This window comes from Labeo rohita, chromosome 13, assembly GCF_022985175.1.
Source record: "Labeo rohita strain BAU-BD-2019 chromosome 13, IGBB_LRoh.1.0, whole genome shotgun sequence".
Lineage (NCBI taxonomy): Eukaryota > Metazoa > Chordata > Actinopteri > Cypriniformes > Cyprinidae > Labeo > Labeo rohita.
In genome coordinates this window covers 17,450,363-17,465,113 of record NC_066881.1, presented here as the reverse complement: position 1 = coordinate 17,465,113, position 14,751 = coordinate 17,450,363, and the positions used below count along the sequence as shown (strand labels likewise).

At 37.3% G+C, this 14,751-nt stretch overlaps 1 protein-coding gene across 3 annotated transcripts in view; it reads right to left on the bottom strand.

Annotated features, from left to right (window-relative positions):
- The window catches only part of sertad2b (SERTA domain containing 2b), a 49,052-nt gene that overhangs the window by 11,718 nt on the left and 22,583 nt on the right, over positions 1-14,751 (bottom strand). The window contains exon 1 of one of the 3 annotated variants that reach the window (XM_051125613.1): positions 6,322-6,539. The exons of 1 other annotated variant lie outside the window; for it this stretch is intronic. The gene's annotated coding sequence lies outside the window, so the exon portion shown is untranslated. Of the gene's footprint in view, positions 1-6,321; positions 6,540-14,751 lie in introns of those variants that run through there. One more of the 3 variants, XM_051125612.1, reaches the window with a different exon arrangement.

The following is a 14,751-nucleotide window of genomic DNA, read 5'->3' as shown; positions in this document are numbered from 1 at the left end:
CACGCGTTTCTGGTAAGCCTGTTTTCACCAGGGTTGGCAGGTTTTCACAACAAAGCCTGCCACATTGCTACTCAAAACTAGGCCAAAACTAGCCCAATCGTGTTCCGGTGGGGGGGTGGGGCTTTCCCCTATAAAAAAAAAAAATTGCGTTCTGGGGGATAAAATGTTGTTATTATTGTTATTATTTTCGAATTTGTTTGGCTTCCTAAAACACCAGTGTGAATGTAAATTAGACTAAGACAGTACAAATAAAAAGAGGGTTGAGTCTTATTTAAAAAGTTCATGTACAAAACTTTTTTCTGACTTTTTTCTTAGTTAAGAACATGGGTTGAAGCTCTAAATTTTAAACTCTCAAAGTGTATTAGATAGAATCATTTAACTTTCAAATGTACCTTTTTTCATTTGTCTGTTTATAAATATCAATAAATATCGTATTGTGGACTTCATATTGATAGATTATCGTATCATGAAATTTTGATATTATTATGTTTCCATCACCCTGTTTTTATTCACATTTTATGCGCATCTGAAACGAGTGATAGAAACAATACATTTAAAAATAAATAAATAAATAAATGAATTCTTTTTTCATTGCACTCCATGCGCATTAAAAAAGTCGTGTGACTTTAGCTATGGGGCGGCATAACCTGACTAAACAGTGGGATGATCTTATTGCACATCATCTGGAATGTTGTTATGGTCATTCTTAAATGCCCAAGCAATGTCTGTCATCAAAGTATTTCTGTTTTAAACAGCAGGCAACCACTTCCGAAAGCAATGACCACATTTATAGCATTTCGTCTACTCAACTAATTTATTATATGTGACTCTGGACCACAAAACCAGTCATAATTAGCACGGGTGTATTTGTAGTAACAGCCAACAATACATTGTATGGGTCAAAATAATTGATTTTTCTTTTATGTCAAAAATCATTAGGATATTAAGTAATGACCATGTTCCATGAAAATATTTTGTAATTTTCCTACCGTAAATATCAAATTTTTGATTAGTAATATGTATTGCTAAGAACTTCATTTAGACAACTTTAAAGGTGATTTTCTCAATTTTGTTTTTTTGCACCCTCAGATTCCAGATTTTCAAATAGTTGTATTACAGCCAAATATTGTCCTATCCTAACAAACCATAAATCAATGGAAAGCTTATTTATTTAGATTTCAGATGATGTAAAAATCTCAATTTCAAAAAACTGACCCTTATGATTGGTTTTGTGGTCCAGGGTCACATATAAGAAAATTATTATATTCAGTGGCTTCTCCTACTTTTCTTAGTGATATTTACTGTCAGTTCATCAGAAAATGACGATTTTGGAAACTATGCTTATTTGCAAATGTTTATGCAATATTCCAGTTTTGCACATACGTTAAATTCGCAACTTTGGATGGAAACCCAGCTAGTGTCACAACGTTTAGAGGATTTGTGTTATACAGTGATTCACATCACTGGAAACTAAGAACTATGATGAAACACAACCAAAGTGATAGACAATATAGAAAAGAGAAGAACTTCATTACTGTGGCTTCTTGGTTCTTTTACTCTTTATGTTGGTCAGTTGCAATTTACCTTAACCAGAGTGACTGGACAAACTGTACTTTGGCTTCTGACCTGGATATACCGTATTAAGCATAGGGAGACAACAGGAGGAGCCAGAGAGGAGGAAAAAGAGGAAAATGTAGAGTTTTCCTCAGTAAGAAGTGCTGGGGCAGCACTCAGTGTTCCCTCACGCAAAGAGACATTCATAAACAGACAACCTGTCTCTTTGCTCCCTAATGCACCAGCGCTGAGAAATGACCCTGAGTGAAAACTCTCCTAGGGGAGGAAAAAACACAGCGTCAAAAAATGTCTATGGTGCAAGACAGGCTTTATAGAGTTTGACAAAATGGCTGGTGGAAGCCCACCTTTAAAGGACGCCTTCAGAAGCGCAACTTGTGTTATGTTGCGGCTCTAGAACCGGATAACGGCGGAATTAACGTAAAAAAAATAAGACAGAGGCCTTTCGGGAGGAGAGCTCTGACTGAGTTGTCAGAGCAGAGTCTGGAAATATGTCAGGGCTGCTAAGCAGGCTGTACGTTCTGTTCCAATCCTACACACAACACATACGGCACATGAGGGACCGGGTGTGACGCCGGCGCTTCGGCACTGGGTGTACTGGTGGAGATGGGGTGAGAGAATGCGGCAGAAAGGATGGCATGAGCAGGCAAACAAGTGCAGCGGAGAGGATGGAGCACAGAGCGCAGAGTTTTCAGTGATATTATGATCCTGTAACAGGATCTGCACGTTTCCATGCCTGTGCTTCAGAGCTCCCCTCCCCCCTCACCTCCACACAGTGCTATTTCAGATCCGGAGGGTACTGATTCCCACAAACACACATACATACACACTCACTCACTCACTCACGCTGTCTCTAGCTCTCAAACACCTGCAGATATTAATGCACAAATGTAGACAAAGTCACATGAATGTTGCAAAACAGAGATTCACTAATGGCAAATGGGTGCATCAGCTGACAAGCACAAATTTAAAGGACAACATCAGTCATGAAGCAGATGATGCTACTGGTTAATGCCATTTTTCACATTCATTTAAGCGTTTTAAGCCATGAACCAAACCAACCACAACATTACAAACTTTGGTTTCAAGCAAAAAAACAAAACAAAACTGAAATATAACGAACCATCACTTGCTACTTGCTGGTCAGTTGCACTTGGAATTAAGGGGAGGGGCATTCTCATTCTAAAGATGTGATTGGACAAAAATATGTGTAGTTCAGGATGAGTCATCAATATTCTTATCTTATTTTCCCCAGAAGAGAAAGACTGTACACTGTACATTTTAGATAAAAGTGATTTTTGACAACGATTAGAAGTAACTAACTTTTAACAAAACTCTAATTCTGATTTAATGGGGTCTTCAGTGAGAACAGAGAAACACTCAGGTCTGTAGTCGTATCGTACAGAAACATTTCAGGCACATTTCACCGTCCTCTACACTTGGACTCTGTACTTGGTATAATTTGTTGCAGTTCAAAGATGGAGTGTCATTTATATGGGGACTCCTCATGAAGGCTCAATGACACTGAACAAACAACCAAAACAGTAAGAAAGCAACGCAATGCACAGAGAAGGCAGTGGGTGAAAATATAGACAGAGAGGGACGTGTGAGACGGTAAACATAGAGCGATTGAGACAGACAGATGGAGAAGGCACAGACACCACATTCTCACACAGCACCGAGCGAAAGCTGCAGGGGTCAGACAACCGTCTGACATCTCAAAAACTAACTAAATAATATGTCTGTAAAACTGTCGCATACTGGATCTGTACTGTTCCTCACCCGTGCCTGCTATATGGTCTTTACTGTACCACAAAGTCTTACAATGCTAAGGACAGTCAAACAAGTGGACAGATATGCATCTGTTGCTTTACAGCAGTTTTCCAGAACATGATCTCACTTTTGTTGTAATAATAGAAATTAGCAACTAGGCAAGCGAGTGTTCACTGTGCAGCCATGTAAAACTTTCGAGCTGTCTGTCTTTACTTTCAGAGAGCTGATGAAAACTCATTCTGCAACTGATGCTCTTCAAATTAGCAGATAAGATGTCCGCCCGTCACAGCTTTTTTGGGCCATTCTGAGTCATAACTAGTAACGATATGTAAAAACACTGAGTAATGTAATATAATATAATATAAAAGTCATCCTTTAAAAACTGTCTAAATGATCACTCTGCCATATAATACTGATACATTATACATATATTTTTTATTTGTTTGAAAGAATTCTCTTATACTCAACAAAGCTGCATTTATTTGGTAAAAATAGAGAAAAATATTCCGAAACATTATTAAAACTTAAAACAACCGTTTTAGATTTATTGATGGAACTGCTGACTTTTCAGCAGCCATTATTTCAGTCTTCAGTGTCACATGATCCTTCAGAAATCATTCAAATATGCTGATTTGCTGCTTAAGAAACGTTACTTATTATGTACTGCTTAATATTTTTGTGTAAACCATGAACAGGCACAGTCCAATGCAAATATGACCTAAATAATAGGCCTAGTGGATCTATCGATCAGCATAAAACTGCAATTTTACAAAAATCTTTCCTAAATGAAGGATAGATGAGTGGGTGACACACTTCAGAGCAGGCAGAGCTGTGGATCTCAGTCTTAGAGAGCAGCAAAGAGGCGGCACATACTCTGAGAAGCTTCTTTACGTCAGCAAGAGTAACACGACAACCCACATTACAGATTTCCCCACAGGCACTGAATGTTGCAAAGCACTGTATCATGCTCTCATATACTGTACTACACACTAACAGTGGAGATGCTGGACATTTTCTTGAACACCTTGTGCATAAATAGGATGTACGAAAAGTTTGCACGTGTGTTTACAGAAAATCCTCATTGTACTTTCACACCAAAATCCTTCCCTAAAAAAAAAGTTTTTGGTATAAAAAAAAAGCTGTGCTCTAATATATTTTGAACAAAAAATCAGGGGAGTGCAATATAAGAGAGGAAAGATTAAAACTTCCCTTAAACTTCTCCTAAACGTCACACTCCTGTTAAAAAAACAGCTAAATAGTAGCAGAGAGAGGAACGCAATCCAAACCGGTTTGACCAGAGGGGCAGAAGTCTTGGAGCACTATGTGAAAGTGTAAGATAGGCACGCACACACACAGTTACACAGGCCATTTAAATGAAAATAAAACTCAACAAGCAACAGGTAATGCAAAATGAAACTAATAAACAATAATTATTAGTCTTCCTTTTTTTTTTGCGTTAGTAATCCCCCTCGTTTCACCTAATCAAGTACAGTGTCATATCACATTTCAAGAGATCTAGATTGTAAGACTAAAAAAAAATAAAATAAATAAATATAAAATAAATTATCTAACTGACAAGACTAACTAACAAGCCCAGCTTGAAAATCACAAGTGGTCCATCAACATGTACTGGTCCAGAATAACTTTCTGATGTCCACTCTTCAAAGAGTAAACAAGGTGAATTCTGGACACCGAATACACCCACTTCGTGACATTTACAATTAATTGAGGGACAAAACCTCATTTTTCTTCTGTGACTGTGTTGCAGGAAGGAAGTGCACATTTAAAGATGACACGGAGAGTACAACATGTAAATGTCACAGAGTCAGTCTTTTTGTTTAAAGGAAATAAGACGGCAATACAACGAACAGACTGACGAAAGCAGGGGTTGTAATCTACTTTGCTTAATGTGAACCGTGCATTCACTTGAAAATCCAACTGGACCTTGATCCTCTGAATTTACTGTGTGTGTGTGTGTGCGTGCATGTGAGTTATTCGGACTTTGAATGCCAGTGTGTCTGACAAGGATAGCAACTGCAAAATAACTTCTGCTGTGACTTGCCACAGATTTCACTGACTTCTTTACAGTAAAGACACTGAATAAACAGTTTAAGTGATGAAAACAACGTAGTATATTTACTACACTGTTACAAACGTACTGCTGCTGCAGTTTGTGACTTGTGGTTTTTCTTATAAAATTAAACTCAAGTTTAACTCTTTTAGAGTGTGGTTTAAAGGGATTTTCAAAAACAGAAACACTGAGACATAAAGACACTGTCCCTCACAATCCCCCCCCTGCCATTTTCCAGTATGTGAATTTGTTCCATGACGACCAAATAGGCCTAAATTTATTTATCTTAATCAGAAGCCAAAAATAAAATCATCTACTGTGTCAAAGCCATTCAGTGCATATTTACCATTTAATCAAAACCATGTCTAAATCAACAGAGAAGTGAACATACAACTTTGTATAGACTGAGACTGTAAAAATCATAATGTTATAACAATTTCCATTCATTTAACACGGCTGTCACTTTAATCTTACTTAAAAATGAATTCAAATGTAATTTTTCAATTTTAGTGAGTTAAAGCCCAACATCGTGCTCTTGTCTAAATTTTAAAAGACATCCGATTTAGGTGTCTGTCTGGTTCTGGATCTCTGTCCCAGAGCCGAGCTCTTCAGTCAATTGGATTTGTATCTTAAATATCAGTACAACAGAGCGCAACCATAAAAAGCATTTAGAAATATCAAGACGTTTCATTTGACTCGACTGGCGACTCGGTTCGGCTAGAGAGCGGTTCTGCTTTGGGTTGCGACATGCCTCTGAACTTTCCGAAGATCGCACCGACCGCCAGACAACAATGCACGAATACACGTATGACTGTTGCCTCTGCTATGTGCAACATCAGTGACGCCGCAGCGTTTCCACGCCACTTACATGATCTCAGTTATTTATGAATAAGCTCCGCGCTTACCTCGTCTACTTGAAGTGGAGGAATAAACTGAAGCATCGGGATGGATCTTTGTTTTATTGTTGACAGTCGGTACCGATAAAACTCTCGAAGCTGATGAGGAAGGTCGCCAGTGAGTTTGTGGAGAGAGAAAAGGACAGCAGACTATCCGTGCGCCCGGAGTCAGTCACTATGACCGACACAATCGCCTTCGAAAGCGAATGACGTCGAGAGAGACTTGTGCTCGACTACACAGCGCCTGGCCTCGGAAAAGTCCAACCCCTACACACGCAAGCACACCCTCCACGCGTCCACCCACTAACTCTCGGGCTGTGACTCAAATTCTAGAACGCTGCCTACCTAGACAGCGTCACGGACGCGTTGCGAGACACTTGCGTGAGTCGAACTGACGCCGAACGCGTCTGTGATAAGGTAGGCAGCTTAGTAGGTTTCAAAACACGGCCCTTTTCTATCGGTATAGCATATAGGCAGTGGAAATTACACTGACGAAAGTTTATGTAGTAAGTGCGCCTGAAGCTCTTAAAAAATTAAACAGGTTGTGCTCAGAGAAAGGAGCTGCTTAGTCTGCAGAAATCGTCAACTTCAGTAGGTCAAACTAATTTTCATAAGAACAGTTTTATTTTTTCTATGGGTTTTGCAAAGTTATGACTGTTTAACCCTAGATTTGTGTGATTTTATCAATTTAATAAACATTAAATAAATGTTACATTAAATAAATTACATTAACACCCAAAAATTTAAAATTAATTATTCACCTTCATTTCATTCCAACCCCGTAAAATCTTCATTTGTCTTCGGAAATTAAGATATTTTTGAGGAAATCCGAGAGCTTTCTGACCCTCCAACAACTTTCCTATCACGTTCACGATCCAGAAAGGTACCAAGAACATCGACAAAATATTACACGTGACATCAGTGGTTAAACCGTAATTTTACGAAGCTACGAGAACACTTTTTGTTGCCCAACTAAAATAAAACTTATTAAAAATAATAATAAAAACTGTTCAAGTTTTGTCAATGTTCTTGGTACCTTTCTGGACCTTGAACATGGTAGGACCCTTGCTGTCTATGGAGGGTCAGAAAGCTTTTGGATTTCATCAAAAATATCTTCATTTGTGTTCTGAAGATGAACGAGGTCTTACAGGTTTGGAACGACATAAGGGTGACAGAATTTTAATTTTTGGGTGAACTATTCCTTCAAATAAAAAATAAGTAAACCAACTACAGAATGGGGTTTCACTTTTAGCCTTAATTAGGCTGTCGGTCACTACAGGCTAGCTAGTAAAGGCAAATATTTGTTTGATCATTTTTACTTAGGAAACAGGGATGAAGGTTGAGCATGAGGAATGCAGGCGGTAATGCATGACGGTTTGTGTTAAAATTGAGAAAATGGAATATGATTATTTACAGCTGCACAAAGTTTTCAAATTATGTTATTTTACTATTTTAAACAAGTTACATTTTTTGTAATGGGGAAAATCATGGTGTAAAAGGGCCCTATATAAAATGTTAGACGCTGCTACATATTGCATTTTTGATCATTAAATGTTAATCAAATAGGTTTTTTTTTAATGCATACATAAAATAATAATTATCTAAATAAATCCAACTGCTTTAATGCTTTTAAGCCAAGAAAAACCACTACTGTTATACAAAGGGTTAAGGTTAATGTTCTTGAGTGCTTGTAATGAAAAAGGGTTTGTTTGTGAAGGGTGAGCATATCAGAGAGCAATATACATGCTATAGTTCCCAACAGCTGCATACTGTATGACCTTACCGATGATGCTCTTATATAGGCCTCAAGCTATCGAACTGCCACCACATGGCAAGGACAAGCACTGCATGGCTCATAACGCACTGTATACAGTATCAGTGTACATTAGAACTCCAGCTGTATAATAACAGTTACACATAGACAGTTAAATTAGTACAATTAAAACGTATAATAAACAGCTGCCAGCATCACATCTATGTCAAGCATATCTGATGCAAAAAAGTCATCCTTTAAAACTGTCTAAATGATCGCTCTGCCAGATTTAAATACACATCATTTTAAACTGGTCACCAGGTGACATATGAGATCATAAAAGTGGCACACTTCTTTCAAGCAATGCATCATCCCGGAATAAAATGCTTCACTGTCTGCTCTTATTTTTAGACTTGATCCATTTAAGTGGCAATTAAGCATTATTTCCAAAGTAAATACACAATTCAGAACACATAAATAAACTTTATGGTCTCTCCAAGGAAACCAACGAACACAGCTTGCATCAATGCAGTGTGATTTATTGCCACCACTGCAAAAACACAGGGCATGTTTCCATACAGTTCACACCGTTCATGTACCATCGCCGGCGTATTTGGCAACGGGCACAATGCTCACCTATTTTAAGTCAGCAGCGGGCTTAGATTTAGGGCAGCCGGTTTAGGATGTTGCCTGTTAGAATGTTACAGAAAGCCTTGCATATTTCACAAACAAAAAATATTTCAAAAGCCATGTACACATCTCATACTGCTCTACAGACACAGATCTCGAATTTCCCACATTAAAACACCACTGGAGTAAATGTGAGACAAAAAGCAACGGTGTGAATCCGTGTTCCTGTGTCTATCTCCGTGTTGTTATAAATGAGGAGGAGAGAGCTGAGCAAAAGGGTGGTTCTAAATAAAGATTTCAGGTCAAAAACAGGAAATGGCTCAGTGAGCAGTCGAGGTAGGACGGAGTAGTGCTGGCCGCTGGGCGGCATCTACAACATCCCCTTTGTTCCCCCACACTACAAGCAAGGAAGCGCAGCCCGTCCCATTTCTCTCTCTCTCCCCCCCGTATTCCTCTGTCTCCCTGTGTCTCTCTTTCTCCCCTCCCTTTCTCTCTCCCTCCGGATCTCTCCTGCCTTTCTTTACGAAGCCTGTCTTATACGTTGTGACAGTGTATGATCATTTGTTGGGGGAACCTCCCAACAAATGCCTCTTCAGCAAGAGCGCTGAACATGGCACGAACAGTGTGGGCATCCATTCCAAAAACATATGAGTCATTACCGAATAATGAGCAACATGCTTTATTTCCTGAACTAATCCTACTATGATGTGCAAACCTTTCATATTTAAAAGAATTGTTAACCCAAAAATGAAAATTTAAACCTGTTTGGTTACCAATATTCTTCAAAATATCTTCTCTTATGCTCACCCAAAAATAAAAATTCAGTCATTAATTACTCACCCTAATGTCGTTCCAAACCCGTAAGACCTTTGTTCATTTTTGGAACACAAATTAAGATATTTTTGATGAAACCTGAGAGCTTTCTGACCCTGCATAGACCGCAACACAACTGACACATTCAAGGCCCAAAAAGGACATTGTGAAAATAGTTTTCTTTGTGCACAAAAAGCATTCTCGTAACTTCATAAAATTACTGTTGAACCACATCACATGGACTATTTTAACAATGTCCTTACTAACTTTCTGGGACTTGAACGTGTCAGTTGCATTGCTGTCTATGCAGGGTCAGAAAGCTATCGGATTTTATCAAAATATCTTAAAGGAGAAGTTCTCTTCCAGAACAAAAAATTACAGATAATTTATGTCTTTAAATCATGTCTTTCTTTCTTCTGTTGTAAATGCAAACATTTCAGGAATGTTCTCCATATAATGGACTTCAATGGTGCCCACGAGTTTAAACATCTAAAATGCAGTTTAAATGCAGCTTCAAGGGGCTCTAAATAATCCCAGCTGAGGAAGGAGGGTCTTATCTAACGAAACAATCAGTTATTTTCTAAAAAATTTGACAATTTATATACTTTTTAACCTCAAATGCTTGTCTTGTCTAGCTCTGCATTTTTCGTATGTCGAAAAACTCCCATTTTATTTTCGCGCAAGGAGGGTCAAACACCCTTTACAACAAAAGGTAAAACAGAGATGTAGGGTGATTTTGAAGTTGGAGGAGAAAATGAGTTCACGCAGAGCTAGACAAGATGAGCATTTGAAGTTAAAGTATAGAAATTGTCCATTTTTTTAGAAAATAACCGATCGTTTTGCTAGATAAGACCCTTCTTCCTCAGCTGGGATCATTTAGAGCCCTTTGAAGCTGCATTAAAACTGCATTTTGGAAATTCAAACTCACAGGCACCATAGAAGTCCACTATATGGAGATCATTCCTGAAATGTTTGCCTCAAAAAATCTGATTTCTTTACAACTGAAAAAATAAAGACACGAACATCTTCGATAACAAGGGGGTGAGTAAATTATCTGTAAATGTTTGTTCTGGAAGTGAACTTCTCCTTTAATTTGTGTTCTGAAGATTAAAGAAGGTCTCACGGGTTTAGAACGTCATTAGGGGGGGAATAAAAACCGACAGAATTTATGGGTGAACTAATTGAAAAAGCCGCAGAACAACAGGTCATGCATGACTGAGGTAAAACATGAAGCCCTCCACTCCATGATATGATGACAGATATTTGGTGTTGATATCATGAAAATTGGTGTGAAATCATGCTGCTCTATTACACACAGTCATGCAAACAAAAGAGCTACTTGATTGCAGTGCTGTTAATTACAGGCCTCTTCAGGGTCCCAGTGACACAGACACAAGGGTTCTGGTGCCAGCAGAAACGACCCTGACTAAACTCCTGCTAAACCCTCCCCTCCACACCACAGTCCACTCCACTCCTCCTCTACACTTCGTCGAGTACACTTGGCACGTCTGTCTCTCTCATTATCTAATTTGGCTCATTATCATACAGACACACTTCAGCAGGGGGTGCTCCCTCATCTTAACATCATAACTGATTGCAGCCTTGGATAAACAGCTGTTCAAATCAGTGGCCTGAAAGAATCCCATACATTTTTATGGCCAACATATATTTTAAACATTTGCTAAATATCTGATGTACACAATGGTGCACAATGACACATAGTTTTGATATTACAAATATATTTAGATTCAACCTTCATATACCAAAATATTTAAAAATGTATTTCATGGCCAGAAAATTGATTTCCTTACATTTACATTTACAGCCTACATTTTTTTTTTTTTTTTTTTTTTTGAAAAATGTACATGTATTTCTATTCATATAACTGATATTACATATGAATATATATTTAATATATAAACATACATTTTTTAAAATATATATGCATGCGTGTGTGTGTATTTATGTATTCATAATAAATATACACAGTACACACACATATAATATGTACACAAAAATTAAATGCGATTAATCCCATTAATGCCCAGCACTAATTTTAAAAATACATTTTTGTGCCATATGGGATGGTAGAAACATTACTATTCAAAGGTTTGTTGTTGGTATAAGATTTTTTAATGTTTTTGAAAAAAGGCTACATTTATTTAATAAAAAATACAGTAAAAAAATTATATTGTGAAATATTATTAGAATTTAAAATAACTGTTTAAAATGTAATTTATTCTTATCATGTCAAAGCTGAATTTTCAGGATCACCACTCCAGTATTCTGTGTCATGTGATCTTTCAGAAATCATTCTAATGTGCTGATTTGCTGCTCAAAAACATTGTTTATTATTATCAAGTTGAAAACAGTTGTGCTGCTTAACACTGCGGTGGAAGTCATGATGTATTTTTCAGAATTCTTTAAAAAAAAAAAAAAAAAATGCATTTATTTGAAACAAATCTTTTGTAACATGCCTTTACTGTTACTTTAGATCATGCATCCTTATTAAACAAAAGTATTAATTTCTTTTTTTTTTAAATTGGCTATTAAGTTTCTGTGCAATTACGTAAGTTTCACATATCCTTCCTTGTCTTGTGACTCACAAGCATGAGCATGTTGAAACATGTTTCAGTAGCATTGGGGTTTGAAAAAAGTACTATTCTTTTCTCTGTAAAACAGAAAAAGTTGAAGTTAGAACTAAGTTTGACTACTTCCATCTATCTTATCAAACTTTAAAACTGAAATTATTGGTCATGACTCAAAATAAAGAAAGTCAAAAATTCTCATGTGACACTGTTCATATATTCATATATATGAACACTGTTCATATATATCCAAGTAAATATTGCTGTTTATTGCCATGCAGTGGTTTCATTTACTGTAAATCAAGCTTTGATATATTTTATTGTTTCAAAAAACGCTATATTTTTCAATTATTTTTCAAATATTTAATAATGGCTGTTGAAGTGGTTGAAAATGGATGGTTTCTCTGAGTGCAGAAAAAAAAACCATCTTGAAAAATAATTTCTTGACTATGATGTCCATAGCGGCCACGGAAGGTGAGAAGTTAAAGCCGGTCTGAAACCTGATTCCCTTTTGTTCTTCATTTATTTATTATTTGCCACGGTCAGCCCGTGTCTGAGGTGCACCACGTGCCAGACTGTCAGACAAGCCTGACATGAATCTCCCCTACGCGAATCCAGCTGCCCACTTTCCCTATAGCCAACGTTAAAGCATTTCCCTCCTGTGCCGCCTCCACATCAGAATCTCTCAGACCCTCACACGACCCAGCTTCTCTTACTGCATACATGTGCAGAGCAATGCTACAAACCCTGAGTCATGCAACATTTCAGAAAGAGAAGCCAGGAGGATAAAACAGAGAGATTTGAGAATGTGTGTGTGTAAAAATCTTGCCTTGCAGGAAGTGGGCAGGTAAAGAAGAGAGGACAAGATAAAGAGCGGAAACACAAAAGAACTCGGATATTTAATTATAGGGATCATCTTAACACGAGCAAGCGGGGGAATTTACAAGTAAGCCTACTAGCAATGCTGTGATAACAGTTATTTTAAAATAAACAGAAAAGGTGATAGTTGGATAACAATCATCATCTCAATACTACGGAAACAGAAGATAAATGAAAAAGGGTTATTGTAAGTCATCCATCACTGCGCTCCCTAAGGTGCTGTGTATTAAGGCAAAGAACAACAGGCCATGCTATGAGGCGTGCTGTGCTATAAGAAAAAAAACTAAAAGAACACTGAACTTTGTGTACACACTTGTGTTTTATCCCATTTCCATGGTGATTATGCAGAACAATATTGATATAACACAGTGTTTTCCAACCCTCCTCCAGACATTAGTAGGTTTGCACGTCTCACATGAACATACACTCACGTAAATACACTTACACACCCCGGCTGGAGCAAAACCAATGCAGTGATGGTTGTGGTTTTGGAAGTGGACTCCATATATGACAGGACACCATACATCATGCTGTTTTTCTCTTTCATTCTGTGACTCTCCTGGCCGGGGCTGGAGAACTTCAAAACGCTCAAGATGTGTTTATTGGGAGCCAAATTTTTGAGTGGACACAAAGACCCAGAACGAGCGGAAAGGTCTTACATTAACGGCATGAAGTTTTGGCACAGAATATATCCAATAAAATCCGACAGGAAAGGGATGATATTTCATTAAAGGTTGGTGCCACGACTAAAAGGAAATTCTCTGTGGGAGCATAAAAAGATAATAATTCAACATGAATATAAAGGAAAAGGGTCAATGACATTGGTCCGCATCTATTAATTTATTCAAAATTCTGTAACTCATGCAAAAATAAGTTTCATTTGAATAAATAAAAATTCATTTTGATACATTTTTGGGGGGCGTAAGGTCTAAAATGGTTGTGTGATTCAACTGTGGAATCTTTTATTATTATATCTTGAAAATGAAGAAAAAAACATAAAACAGGAAAGATATCAGTAGAGGACACTTGTTAACCTCAATAAGTCTACTAAAATATCACATAATTTGGGTAACACTTTAGTATGGGGATCAATTCATACTGTTAACTAGTTGCTTATTAGCATGCATATTACTAGCATATTGACAATTTATTAGTACTTATAAATATAAGTTAGTACTTATAAATATAAATGCACATATTCTGCATTACCATATTCTACATCCATAATCCTACCCAATACCTAAAATTAACAACTACTTTACTAACTATTAATTAGCAGCAAAATAGGAGTTTATTGAGGCAAAAGTCGAAGTTAAAGGAGAAGAACAAAAACTTACAGATAATGTACTTACCCCCTTGTCATCCAGGATGTTCATGTCTTTCTTTCTTCAGTCGTAAAGAAATTATGTTTTTTGAGGAAAACATTTCAGCATTTTTCTCCATATAGTGGACGTCTATGGTGCGCTGAGTTTGAACTTCCAAAATGCAGTTTAAATGCAGCTTCAAACGATCCCAAATGCGGTTCTAAACGATCCCAGCCGAGGAAGAAGAGACTTATCTAGCAAAACGAATGGTTATTTTCATTAAAATAATACAATTTATGTATTGTCTTGCTCTGCCTGAACTCTGTTTTTTTCCAGTTCATGACAGTTAGGGTATGTCGAAAAACTCCCATCTCATGTTCTCCCTCAACTTCAAAATCGTCCTATATCACTGTTTTACCTTTTTGGTTAAGGGTGTTTGATCTCCTTTGCATGTTCACTTTGCAAAGACTGT